The sequence below is a fragment of the Adiantum capillus-veneris genome, chromosome 28, assembly GCF_014529385.1.
Source record: "Adiantum capillus-veneris isolate H3 chromosome 28, ASM1452938v2, whole genome shotgun sequence".
Classification (NCBI taxonomy): domain Eukaryota; kingdom Viridiplantae; phylum Streptophyta; class Polypodiopsida; order Polypodiales; family Pteridaceae; genus Adiantum; species Adiantum capillus-veneris.
In genome coordinates this window covers 73,232,165-73,246,376 of record NC_140958.1, presented here as the reverse complement: position 1 = coordinate 73,246,376, position 14,212 = coordinate 73,232,165, and the positions used below count along the sequence as shown (strand labels likewise).

Here is a 14,212-nt window from a genome sequence, read left to right as displayed (position 1 = left end):
AATTTGGAAAGGACGGAAGATGTTTGAATGTCACACTAAAGGTTACATGAAAAGAGATTGTTCTAAGAAAACACCCAAAGAACCCACACACTCCACATCGTCTGTTAATGCCATAATGAGAACACTAATGTGTCCCAAGTTTCTATTGACCATGTAGATGAGTCTCTCATGTAGTGTTATGGTCATGTGAATGGTCAATGCATGGTGATCTTATTTGACTCTGGTAGCATGCATGAGTGACTCTCTCGTGAAGAGCGTCCATTTTGAAGCTCTTCTAATAGATTTCATTGTGATCTCTGGATTTGCTCCTGGCATGCACTCATCACTCACGCATGAATGTCCTAATGTGACAGTCTTAGTTCAAAAGGTCGGGTTTCGTCGTAAGTTTGTGGTTTCTCCTCTCAAAGGATGTGATATGATTTTTGGCATCAAGTGGTTTAAGGATAATAATCCACAAGTTAGTTGGAAAGAAAACACTCTGTCTATCGCAGTCGAAGGTGCCGCTCTCGTGGTTCTTCGCTGTGACAAGAACATTCCGTCTTTGTCATTAATCTCTCACTCTCATGTTTTGAACGAGGATAAAACACGCAGTCCCATAGTCTCTCTTAGTACACAATCCCAGAGTCCGGAAAAGAAGCAATCATTGCACGGAAAGGAACCTCTCTCTGTCGTTCTTTCTCCGAAGCACGATACGCATTTTGTACAAGATAGAGGTTTGATTGTTCGTAAGGATCATCAAGCCTTCAAGCTGCTCCAATCTGTACCGAGTACACCTTGGGGTGACCGTTTTGAGATTACCTTCCTCCGCCATTACTCCCACTCAATTCAAGGAATCATTTCCTTAAAATAAGTAAGCTATGAGCAAACCTTGCTCAAGCTAGATGGTTCCAATGTTGCAAGCAATTTGGTGGTTTGATTAATTGTGTTCCTAGTAAAGCTAACCCAATTGCAAATCCGATTAGTCACGCATGATCGATCTTGGCTCTCAAGTCGAGGTCAACAATACCCATTCAAGAAGTATCTCTTGTTTGCATAATTAGTCAGTATGTATTGTTCGAGTCTCTCATTCGTGAAGGTCTCTTCTATTTTCGTCAATGAGCCCATGGCACATATTTAAAGGGCCTTGGCCTATAAAAAGCAGTTACATGAAAAGCTTCAAAATCCCAGAAAAATCTTATCCCCAATAAGGAGTCTCATTCGAGATTGGAGCTCTTGATATCCTGGGTTGTTGGTTTCTCAGAAAAATCTCATTCAATAAGGAGTATTCAATGGTTGACACATTACAATGCAACAGAATTGCTCACATATGCATGTTACAAGACATAGAAACATAAAGTCGCCGATGAACACTCTCCGTGCAACTAACCATAAGGGTCCTGGCATGAGCTGTTCAACGACTCCCTCATGACTCCTGTAACAGACTTGGACACTCCAAGTCAAGAATCTACCGCGATAGCACCAAATAACCACTTCAAAATAGTTCACAGTTCACAATTTATTCGACACTGGCCCGACGGAGTTCCGTGCCTAGAGATATTGGCCCCAAAGACCGACACCCCTTTCGGTATTTCTTTATAATTAATCTGAGTTCAAGTACAAGAGTGCGGGCAAGCGCTCACACTCAGACTCTGCATCCAGATGCTCTGAGTTGTGAGTGGCCTACCCACTTATTTAAAGAGTACAAGGGATGCCAAAAGCAGAGCCCCAAAAGCTGGAAATTAAAAAGCCTAAAAATAAAGCAAAGGCTCTTTCTCTCTCTCTGCACCCTTGCCCTAAAAAATAAAGCAAAAAGGGCTCTCTCTCTCTCTCTCTCTCTCTCTCTGAGCAATTTGTGTAGAAAATAAAGCAAGACTTTCCCACGTTGAATTGCCCAAAAGCAGCGCCGCAATTCATGGAAGGCGTACAAACTGCCATGTGTTAGGTTCTCCGCAATTTGCGGGCCTGTCCGTACCGTGCAGCCACGTCATCAGTTCTGCCGAACCAGCCTTTGACCAAGGGGGAATGTCTGTGAGCGTGTACTGGGCAGCCTGTGTATCCGGTAGCGTGTGTCCGGTCTTGCAACCCCTTTGTGTCTAGGGTTAGGCCACGTCACTGGATTGTGACATACCCCCTCTTGAAAGCATTGTAATCTCCCTCGATTATGCCTGCAAAACAGACAGAGGCCATAAACTTTCGTAGCAGACACTGATTGTTAGTACCTACGCACTAGGAACACACATCTAGCACATGCACCAATCGACAGTCACATCACACATCACAGGACATCACAAGACATCACATGACATTCAACATTCATTCGAATTTTAGACCATGATTTATCGGCAATGTAGTTAGCAATTGTAACAGACTTGGACACTCCAAGTCAAGAATCAACCGCGACAGCACCAAATAACCACTTCAAAACAATTCACACATCACAATAGATTAGATTACAATAGATTTGCACTGGCCCGACGGAGTTCCGTGCCTAGAGATATTGGCCCCAAAGACTGGCGCCCCTTTCGGTATTTCTTTTTGTATTAATTAATCATCAAAGTACAAGAGAGCGGTTAGGGTTTCACTCTCAGACTCTGTGTCCAGATGCTCTGAGAAGTGAGGCCCTCACCACTAATTTAAAGGTTACAAGGGATGCCCAAAAGCAGAGCCCCAAAAGCTTTTAAAATAAAAAGCATCAGTTCTCTCTCTCTCTCTCAGAGAGTCTTTTTCTCTTTTTTTTTATAAAAAAAAGCAAAATTCGCGTCGCTCATCATTTTTAAAAAAAAATTTAAAAGCCTACGCGATTTCCGGAAATTAGGGTTTCTGGCAGAAATTAGGGTTTCTGTTGTCCGCCACGTCATCACTTTGTGACATACCCCCCTCTTGAAAGCATTGTAATCGACCGCGATTACGCCTGCAAAACCGACAACTGCCATAAACCGTCTTAGCAGACACTGACTGTTAGTACCTACGTACTAGGAACACACATCTAGCACATGTACGAAATCGACAGTCACATCACACGACATCACAGGACATCACCAGACATCACAGGACATCACATGACATTCAACATTCATTCGGATCTTAGACCATGATTTATCGGCAATGTAGCTAGCAATCACATCTAGGTCCAATCGGGACCTCATCGATGTCCGATTGACTAACCCCTATTGCAACCATGTCTATTCGAGATCAATCAGACCAAAATGCTGCAGTCATTTCGTCTATCAGTTCTTGCACTCACAAGAAGTCAAGAACAAATCAGTATCATAATCAGGAATTCCATTTCATAAAGTCATCCAGCAGCTCTCAGTATCCCTGAAGCTCAAAGAGACATCAGTGACTTTAGTATCAAAATCGAGGCATCTGTTGACAAAGGAGCGGAGTAACTCCCCTCTTGTGCATCCCATTGCACCAGATCTTCGGCCAAGCTGAGTTTCTGGGTTCCGTTTGGAGTAGACTATGCTAAACCAAAACATCGAGGTAAAGTTTCACAATCCGAGGAGTATCTGCTAGGTCCTCCTCCTCCATCCACTTCGCATCAAATGCAGGAAAGTTCTTGAACTAAACCAAGAACCGCCTTCGGACTTTACCTTTCTTCGTATCATTATGTGCCAAAATCTGTTCAGGAACAAGGATCTCCTCGTTTTCTTCCACTGCGGGTTGCTCATCAGGCTCCCCATCATCAGGCACATCACCCTTAACAGGGTTCAAGAGACTCACATGCAATGCATTGTGAATCCTCCAAGTATCTGGCAGTTTCAATCGGAAGGAGATATCATTCATCTTTTCTGTAATCTGGAAAGGTCCGTAGTATCACATACTAAGCTTTGGAAAAAGCCTCTCCTTTCCTTTTTTCTTTCTTAGGCGTGCCTTCTCAAAAGTAAGAGCACCCAATCATCCTCCTTCAGTTTCAAGTCGCGACGATGGTGATCCGTTGCCTTTTTCTGTCGTTCTTGAGACTTCTGCAAAGTCTTGCGAACCTTGGCAAAAGGCGTATCCAAATCTCGCGAATATTCATCCGCTTCCAATATCTAATCTTTCGTGCTTAGGAAGGATGGAACCTTCGCAGCACTTTCAACAATCTCACATGGCGTCTTCCCCGTCGAAGAGTGTATCGTGTTACTGTAGGCAAATTCCACCAAAGATAGGTTCTTTTCCCATTGAGTCTTCTGATCCGAGATACAAGACTTCAATAAATCTAAAATCATTGAATTGGCAATCTCAAATTGCCCGTCAGTCTGCAAGTGGAACGATGACGAGAACTGCAATTGCGTGCCAATGTTCTCCCAAATTGCCTTCCAAAACAAACTCATAAATCTGGGGTCTCTATCGGAGACAATCGTCTCAGACGTGCCATGTAATCGGAAAATCATCGTGATCATTCTGTGTTCTTGGGAGATCAAAAATGAAATCCATTGCAATACTTTCCCAGGGGTGGGTGGGTACGGGTAAAGGCTGTAACAATCCCTGTGCCTTATGCCTGTCAAACTTGACCTTCTGGCATACCAAGCAACTACGCACAAACTCTTCCACATCCTTTTTGAGTCTCGGCCCAAAGAAGTATTTCTCTACCCCTTTCATGGTGGTAGCAATGCCGCGGTGACCCGTAAAAGGTGGACAATGGCATTCAGTCATAACCTTTTCCCTCAACGGCTGTGTAACACACAACATAGTCTTTTTCATCAAGTAGCCTTCTCGAAGGGAGTATCCAGCTATTGTCTCCCCATCCCGTATCCGTGTGAAAATATTTGCAAAATCTGTATCTGTGGCATACTGATCGACCATATCCTCGAAGCTCCTATGATGTATCGCGGAAATAGCCAGAACCAACGGTTTCCGAGACAAAGTATCTGCCACCACATTCTTCTGTCCCTCACATGGACAATTTGGAAGTGGAATTGTGACAAGATGTTCGCCCACCGCATCTGCTTTTCCGAAAGCTGCTTCTGTGACAAGAAGTAGCGCAAACTCTGATGGTCTGTAAAGACAGTAAAATCCGCTCCAAGTAGGTAATGCCGCCACTGAGTAAGAGCGTGGATAACCGCCAAAAGCTCTTTCTCATAGATCTGTGCTGTCATCTCCGGCCTAGAGAACAAACGGCTCTCGTAAGCTATGACATGGCCTTCTTGCATCAAGACCGCACCCAGACTACGACCACAAGCATCACAATATACTTCGAATGACTTCTGCAAGTGCCGCAAAGTCAAAATAGGTCCCGTAGTCAATTTCTCTTTCAATGTCTGAAAGGCAGTCACCTCTGTGGGCCCCACAAAAAAGGTACTCCTTTCTGTGTCAAGATATTGAAAGGGGAAGCAACCTCTGCAAACTTTCGCATGAACCGCCTATAGTACGAACACAATCCCAAGAAGCTTCTAACTTCATGGACATTCTAACCGCCTATAGTACGAACACAATCCCAAGAAGCTTCTAACTTCATGGTCTTTCATTGGGTTCATAATCTTTTCATTCTGTACTCGGCTCACACGGTAAGGTGGCCGATTCGGTGGCGTTCTTCCAGGTATCAGATCAATGGTTTGATCTTCAGGCCCTCTGAAAAGCAATCGGCATGAGTGTGGAGAAAAATCTTGGCGTTCTTTTGATCAGGTCAAAACATATTCAACCTTTATCCATTGTTCAGTTCTCTTCCAAAAGAATGAGTAAGAAACTAAAGTTCATCAAGTACAATCTCTAAGCCCTTCATTTATCAAAGTCGCTTTCTCGGCCCGGTAGTCAACCACGACATAGTTCTTGTGGTACCAAGGGATCCTGAGTAGAACTTCACTCGCGTGCCCTGAACACCCCTGTCATTGCAAACAAAGTTTGCCAATGCTCGGTGTAATGGCAACATCCCATCCGGGTGCCAGTTGAACTACCTCCGCCTGTGGCGTCAGTCTGTCGGGCGTAATTCCAAATCGAGCCGCCAATTCCAAGTGAAAAGAAGTTGGCCTTGGCTCCTTCAAAAGAGCTTCTTGATCCTTCACTTTGCCCCAAAAAGCGGCAAAGTTTGTACTTTCATTCATTTGATTCGGTGCAAGTCCAGCGCCATGTGGTACCAGTTCTGCTTTTCTATCTGCCTTTTCTGCCACATTCCTCAGCTGCTCTCGAACTCTCAGACCTGTCGTCGTCTTTATCATTCTGTTCTTTCTGTGCCTTTTTAGGAAACTTCGCGGAGATATGTCCATGTTCCCCGCATCCAAAGCACTTCCCCTCTCTGATGAAGCGAGCTCTCTCCTCAGGAGTAAGCTTGGGTCGTGCATCCTTTTTCTCTGGGTTGCTCTTTTTTCTTTCTACTTTCATTCCCAGAAGTTTGTTCGGCTCGTTGTGTCATGGCCTCATCTGTGGGGTAGGTTAGACTGCCAGAGTGAATGGCAAAGCCCCGCTTCGCATGACTCATCAACTCCTAAATAGAAGCTGACTTCTATTCCAAGCAGTGATCTCGGATCTCTGTAGGTAGACCCAAGGTAAACCGTTCAATCTGTTCTCTGAACAAGATCTTCTTGAATGAAGAGGCGGGTAGAAAGAGCTCCAGAATCTTTCACAGTAAGTATTTACTGTATTGCTCTTGGTCATCTGAAGATGGTTCCAAGCAGCTCGTATATCTCGTTCATATTCTTGCGTCAACCAAGAAGAAATAAAAAGCTTTTCAAATTTAAGCCATTTAACTGGCGCAGTCTTGTTTAATAGAACCGTGGACCACCAAGTGCGAGCATTCCCCTTAAGATAAGAGGCAGCTCTCCGAATCTTGGAGTGCTCTGAATAGCGTCCTCCCGCGAAAGCGATGTCAAACTGCTGTATAAAAGAGACAGCCTTCGAAGCATTTGAGTATCCTGAAAAAGTATCAAACTTGATCGAGTGGCCACCTTCCTTAAACTCTCGGACTTTCTTGCTTTTATCTTCGAGAAAGTCATACTAGTTGGCTTTAGAAAAATTCTTCTTGTTCGCATAAAAGTTTCTGTTGTCAGAGTCTGAACTGTCCGTAGACGAGTACTCTGTAGAAGTGTCACTCACTGGGCGAGACTTAGACTTCCTTGCCTTTTTCTTGCCCTTTCCGAAGCGTTGTTTCTGGCTTCGCTTTTTGCTTTTCCTGTCTTCTTCGCTCGAGTCTGAAGAGCTAGAAGAACTGTCAGAAGAAGAAGAAGAAGAAGAACTGGGTAGGCCTTCAAACTTGACGCGCTTCTTCAGTTTCTTTGCCTTGTCAAATGTCGACCGACGACCCAAATATCCCGAGAAGTCAGTACCTTTCTTCTGCTTTTTGCCGTGCTTTTTGTCTTTCTTTTGCACGTCGAAAAGTTGAGCAATCTGTGCATCAACCACGTTCTCCAGTTCCTTCTCCGTATATTTCTTGGAGGAAGAAGGTTTCTTGAGAGCGGGTTTCGGGAGTGGTGTTGTGGTTCTCTGCCACTCCGTCTGTACCTCTTCCAAAGAGGTCTGGTTCATATATTTTGCCATCTTCGGGTCCTTGGCAAAATTGAGCATCATCTTTGTTGCATCGCCGATCAACTGGCGACACTCCATCTCTCGTCGCTCCGGTTGAGGAGGCCAAGGCGGGCCATACTCTCTACCGGAATCTTCGTTGTGATCCCTGCCCGCATCTCCAGATGCAGAGGGAGTCGACTGATCCTTGCGTGAAGCCATAAGTGCCGCGGAAAAAAAAATTCGGGGATCGGATTTCCCGTAGAAGAGAAATCGGCCGTGCTCTGATACCACTGTAACAGACTTGGACACTCCAAGTCAAGAATCAACCGCGACAGCACCAAATAACCACTTCAAAACAATTCATAGATCACAATAGATTAGATTACAATAGATTTGCACTAGCCCGGCGGAGTTCCGTGCCTAGAGATATTGGCCCCAAAGACTGGCGCCCCTTTCGGAATTTCTTTTTGTATTAATCAATCATCAAAGTACAAGAGAGCGGTTAGGGTTTCACTCTCAGACTCTGTGTCCAGATGCTCTGAGAAGTGAGGCCCTCACCACTAATTTAAAGGTTACAAGGGATGCCCAAAAGCAGAGCCCCAAAAGCTTTTAAAATAAAAAGCATCAGTTCTCTCTCTCTCTTAGAGAGTCTTTTTCTCTTTTTTTTATAAAAAAAAGCAAAATTCGCGTCGCTCATCATTTTTTAAAAAAAATTTAAAAGCCTACGCGATTTTCGGAAATTAGGGTTTTTGGCAGAAATTAGGGTTTGCAGGAATTTTAGGGTTTCTGGCAGAAATTAGGGTTTCTGTTGTCCGCCACGTCATCACTTTGTGACATCAATTGCATCTAGATCCACTCAGGACCTCATCGATACCCGATTGACTAACCCCTATTGCAACCATGTCTATTCGAGATCATTTTCGGGAATTCCATTTCATAAAGTCATCCAGCAGAATACTATCAGCTTTCAGTATTCCTGAAGCTCAAAGAGATATCAGTGACTCTAGTATCCAATAATCGAGGCATCTGTTGAGGCATCTGTCGACAAGGGAGCGGAGTAATTCCCCTCTTGTGCAAACCCACTGCACTAGATCTCCGGCCAAGCTGAATTTTGGGTTCCATTTGGAGTAGACTATGCTAAACCAAAAGCTTCAAGGTAAAGATTCACATTCCGAGGAATATCTGCTAGGTCTTCCTCCTCCATTCGCTTCGCATCCAATGCGAAGTAGTTCTTGAATTTAACCAAGAACCATTAATTCGCTTTACCTTCTTTTTGTGCCAATTTTTGTTCTGGAACGAGTATCTGCTCGTTTTCGTCCAATTCGAGTTGTTCATCATCAGGCACATCGCCTTCAAAAGGCTTCAAAAGACTCACATGAAAAACATTGTGAATCCTCCAAGTGTCAGGCAATTTCAGTCGGAAGGAGACATCATTGATCTTTTCAGAGATTTGGAAAGGTCCGTAGTATCTCATACTAAGCTTTGGAAAAAGCCTCTCCTTTCCCTTTTTCTTTCTCAGGCGTATCTTCTCAAAACGTAAGAGCACCCAATCATCCTCCTTGAATTTCAAATCGCGACGATGGCGATCCGCTCCCTTTTTCTGTCTTTCTTGAAATTTCTGCAAAGCCTTTCGGACCAAGTCCCTCGTGAACTGGTCGGCTTCAAGAAAAATCTTATCCTTCGCGCTAAGGAAAGGTAGAACCTTCATAGCAAATTCAAAAATCTCAAATGGCATCTTCCCCATCAAAGAGTCAAACGTGTTTCTTTAGGCATATTCCACCAAAGGTAAAAACCTTTCCCAAGTAGTCTTCTGATCCAACCAAGAAGACATCAGCAAAGCCAGTACCACTGAATTAGCAATCTCTGCTTGCCCGTCAGTCTGCGGGTGGAACGATGACGAGAACTGCAACCGCGTGCCTATGTTCTCTTAAATAGCTGTCTGAAAACTAACTCGTGAACATGGGGTCCCTGTCGGAGACAATCGTCTCAGGCATGCCTTGTAATTTGAAGACCTAAGCAATAAACAATCTGTAAGGTGCAGCGGAATGAATGTTTGCGCTTTGCTCAAGATGAGTGCTCCGAACTGTGCTCAAGGTTCCTTTTGCTCTTATGGAAGGTAGAGCCTTCCGTTCTTAATGAGAGAATGCTATGATCACAAACAAAGTGAATGGACACTGTGCGTGCAAGTATATGAGACTGAGAGATAGAGAGAGAAAAGAGATACGACACCAGAGACGACGTAAAACCCTCCTCCGAAGGCCCCACTCTCGTCGGCGAGAGTAGTCTACTTATGATTGCACAAACTGGTACAAACTGAATGCATGGGACTGATGCAAGTCTAGGCTATGTCGGCGATGACGACATTGATGACGAAACCGATCTAAGGGCTGAAATCTGCAATCTTTTATCTGCTGTCCCAAAAATGAAATCTGACCTTGGCGAAAACACTAAGGAAAACGCTGATTTTGCTGGTCTTTAGGGCTGAAAATTTGCATCTACTAAAGGCTGAAAAATGAGGTTTCTTGGGCTGAATCTGCTACCCTTTTAGGGCTGAATTTGCAGGTTCTTTATGGTTGAAAAACGTTGCATGTTGAGGTTCCATTTGCTGAAACGCTAGCCTTATGAAAAACGCAAGGGCTGCAATCTGGAAAACGCTAGGTCTGGGGGTGTGTGGGTGATGATATCCTGATGCAAAAACGCCAGGCTGATCTGGTGCAAAAACGCTAGGCCTTCTGTTGAGAGAAAACGCCAGAGTTGTCGCGGGGGTTGTCTGGATGAGAAGTTGCCTGTTGAGCAAGGTGCTCCTGCTGCCTCTTCTGCCAATTAGTGCTAGTCTAGGTTTGCTTATATACAAACTTACTCAATTTGCCCTACCTACTTTCCAACAAAAGTCACTTAAAAATAATAAGTGAAAAATGTCAAAAATAAGGAAAATAGGCTAAATGCATTGAAAAATTCCCTTGAAGGATTCTGATGGGAATGCTTATGATCATGCTGTGTGCAACCAGAGGATATGCATCTACACTAAGTGCCTGGACATGCACAGTCTACAAATAGACTCACAAAAGTGCCAGATCACTTCCAAATCTAGATTGACTGGACTCACTGAACCTTGATCATGCTGTAGCTTGTCCACGGACACATAGGGTTGGATGTGTCACGTGACATCCCCTCCTTTTCAAAGTGAGGTACTGATACCGAACTGTATGGCGTCGAGGGAGATCGCCAACAATATCGGGAATCCTGGAAAGGACTCTTCGTCGGCCCACTCTGATGTGTGGGTCGTGCGATACTTGAACTTCATAAAGGTCTGCAACGCTTGCTTCTTTGGGCCGCGCCGAAAGCGACACAAAGTCTTCTGTGGCTCCTTCGATGCTTCAACTTCGTCTTTAGTCATGCTTCTTTCTTCGTCAAGAATCTCCATGGTTGAAAATTCCTGAAACCATTTCCAACACAAGAACATGAACATACCCATTCCATGTAAAGTGAGTGGAAAAAATCTTGTCTTCCTAAAAGACTGTGCATGCAATGTAGATGAACAAAGAGACGGAGTGCCAAACCGTTTACCACACACACGTAAACAACGAGATCGAATCTTTCTCTTATGATCTAAAGCAATCAATTGTGGCAATTCACAACGGAAATGCCCATGCTTGGTGCTCATACTTTTATGTGCTCTTTCTACAAATGTGTCATGCCAAGCAAGAGACATGGAGTGTGACGTCCTTGAATGCATACTTTTCAGCTTTTCATGAACAATCCGCATATATTCGTGCTCATTCATGAGTTATACGTGCTCAACGTACAATATGTCATGCCCAAGAAAAGGGATCACATAAAGATGTTGACTAAAATACAGGAAACGAACACGAATGAAACACTCGAACAATGCGTGTGTATCAATCATGCGAACACATAATACTTCTTGTGAGGGTTCTTTGGACCTAGGCTCAAGAGCCAAGATGGATCCTTCGTGATTGATCGAATCTGCAACGAGGTTAGCTTCGCTAGAAAAAGCATCAACTAACTCATCCTCCTTGTGAACAATCACATCGTCTCCATGCAACTCATCATGCTTGTGAGAAATCACATCTTGATCATGCAAATCATCATGCTCGTGAGAAATCACATCTTGATCATGCAAATCATCATGCTCATCATTATCATCCAAATCATCATGCTCATCATTAACATCCAAATCATTATGGTTATCATTGTCATTCAAATCATCATGCTTATCATTGTCATTCAAATCATCATGCGTATCATCATGCAAATCTTGTGTATCATGCTGTGGAGAAGAAGAGACTGAGAGAGTCTCCTTTTCCCGAATCTCTTGCATTTGTGCCTGCACTTGAGAAAAGAGTTGCAAGAACTCTTTCATGTGTTGGTCGCTCTTGTCTTTGACGGCGATTGCCATTCTTTCTTGGTGTCTGCGCTCCATTTCTGCTTTTCTTTCTGCTCTTCTTTTCTGCATGTCTGCATTCCATTTCTGCTTTTCTTTCTTTGCATTCACGATCAAATTCTGCCATTCTTTCTGCTTGTCTTGCGTCCTGTTCTAACTTCCTTTCCATAAACATCTGATCCAAAGCGTCCATAGGAGTTAGTGCTTTCCTTGACGTAGATGGGGAAGGGGGAGGTTCGGAAAAACCTCCTAGTGGGGAAAATTCTTCTTTGCCTCTCTCATGCTCATCACCTCTAAGCGAAGTATCCATTCCGCTTCGAGTGATGACCATCCAGTGAAGTCCATCCACTGAAGTCGTGGGTTCTTGTGGTCTTGGGTTCTTGGGTTCTTGAGTTCACGAGGAACTTGGGTTCTTGGGGGTCTTGAGTTCTTGAGGTTCTTGAGGTTTTCTTTCACTTGCAATCTGTGTTAGAGAAGGATCTTCTCTTCACCCGAGTTTTGCTCTTTTCCGCGGGCGCACCGCTTGGCGGCCTTGCGCTCACACCAAGGTTGCTTTTTCCCACCTCACGTCGATTGGCCGGCCACTAAGTGCACGGTCCGCTCTCAATGAGTGAAAAGAGGCACAAGGGGAGGCTGGACAAGCCCTTCTTTCCTGGGATTCCTGTCACTCTTCAAAAACACGATTAGGAATTGACACGCCCAAGCGAACTTGGGTTCGTGCGACCTCAACAAGCAAAAAAAATAAATTCTGTGGTTCTTGTGATTCTTTCCTTGAGTGATACAGAACACTGCCAAAGCCCTGATACCAATGTTAGGTGCAACGGAATGAACGTTTGCGCTTTGCTCAAGATGAGTGCTCCGAACTGTCCTCAAGGTTCTTTTTGTTCTTATGGAAGGTAGGGCCTTCCGTTCTTAATGAGAGAATGCTATGATCACAAACAAAGTGAATGGACACTGGCCTCTTTTGATATTTCTTTATATTGCCTCAACTCAGTACATGCCGGTCCTCCACCTCTGCACCTTCACTCGGAAGCGTGCCAAAGAAAGAGCCCATGGCACATATTTAAAGGCCCTTGGCCTATGAAAAGCAATTACATGAAAAGCTTCAAACACAAAAGCTTCTGGTCCAAAAAGTTGGCGTTAAAAAATTGCCCAACGCATATCACGGAAGTCTGTATACCTGCCACTTCTGCAGTTGTCAGTGAAAACCGTGGAAGTTCGTATAGTTTGCCACGTCAGCAGCCAACGCAAAATTGAGGCATCCAAAGAGTTGGCTCGTCATCAGCTTTTATGCTAGTCTTTTTATGTGTTTGTGTGTGGGTCTTGTTGTATCTTTACTACCATGAACCCCATCGGAAGGGGTCGTGTAAATTGGTCTGAACTCTTCTTTAAAAATAGGCCACTCGGCAAGGCAATGTAAGTTGGTGAAAACTCCTTCTGTTGCTTCCTCGTCTGCTGCTACTTCTTCTTAAGGTTTAGGCCCCTTGGTCTGGCATCTCCAGGTTGGCTCCGTTCTTCAAGGGCTTGACACGTCAGCAGTTTGTGACACGAGTACCAACAGTACCAAGCATCTGGTGTCTACGTTTTCTCAGCCCCTTGCACCAGCATTTTCAGCCATCAAAACGCCATCATCCACTCCAGCCTTGATCAGCGTTTTCAGCCTCATCATCGCCGTTAGCACCCTTAAGGTTTAGGTCCCTCGGTCGGGCATCTCCAGGTTGGCTCCGTTCTTCAAGGGCTTGACACGTCAGCAATTTGTGACACCAGTACCAATAGTACCAAGCATCTGGTGTCTGCGTTTTCTCAGCCCCTTGCACCAGCATTTTCAGCCATCAAAACGCCATCATCCATTGCAGCCTTGATCAGCGTTTTCAGCCTCATCATCGCCGTTAGCACCCTGTCACCCCAACAGACCATCAACAAGGGTGAGTTTTCAGCCCTTAGACACCTCAGCATTTTCAGTTTTTAGCCCTCAGATCAGCCATTTCAGTTTTTCAGCCATCGTCGGCATCGGCGATAGCAGATTCACCCATAGCCTCGCCCACAGCCTCGCTGCATTCGCAGATCCCCAGCAGTATCCCTAGCGTTTTCAGATTTCAACCCTTTAGCCTCGGAGTACCTCAAACTTCCAAGCATCATCGTCGTCATCAAGCATCTCATCATCCCCATTTGGTGTCGATCTTCTCTCTCTCTCTCTCTCTATATATATATATATATATATATATATATATATATATACACACACACACACACACACACACACACACACACACACACACACCACTCACAACACCTTCACTCACGATTCGTATTCTCTTTTGTTTTGGTCATTGCACAATCTCTCATAAAGTATAAGGGGGGTGTAACAAACTTGGACACCCAAAGTCAAGATTCTACCGCGACACAATA

At 44.4% G+C, this 14,212-nt stretch overlaps 1 protein-coding gene across 4 annotated transcripts in view; it reads left to right on the top strand.

Moving 5' to 3' along the window:
- Window positions 1–14,212, top strand: part of LOC147420684 (nucleolar-like protein) — an 88,366-nt gene that overhangs the window by 15,577 nt on the left and 58,577 nt on the right. The window lies entirely within an intron of this gene.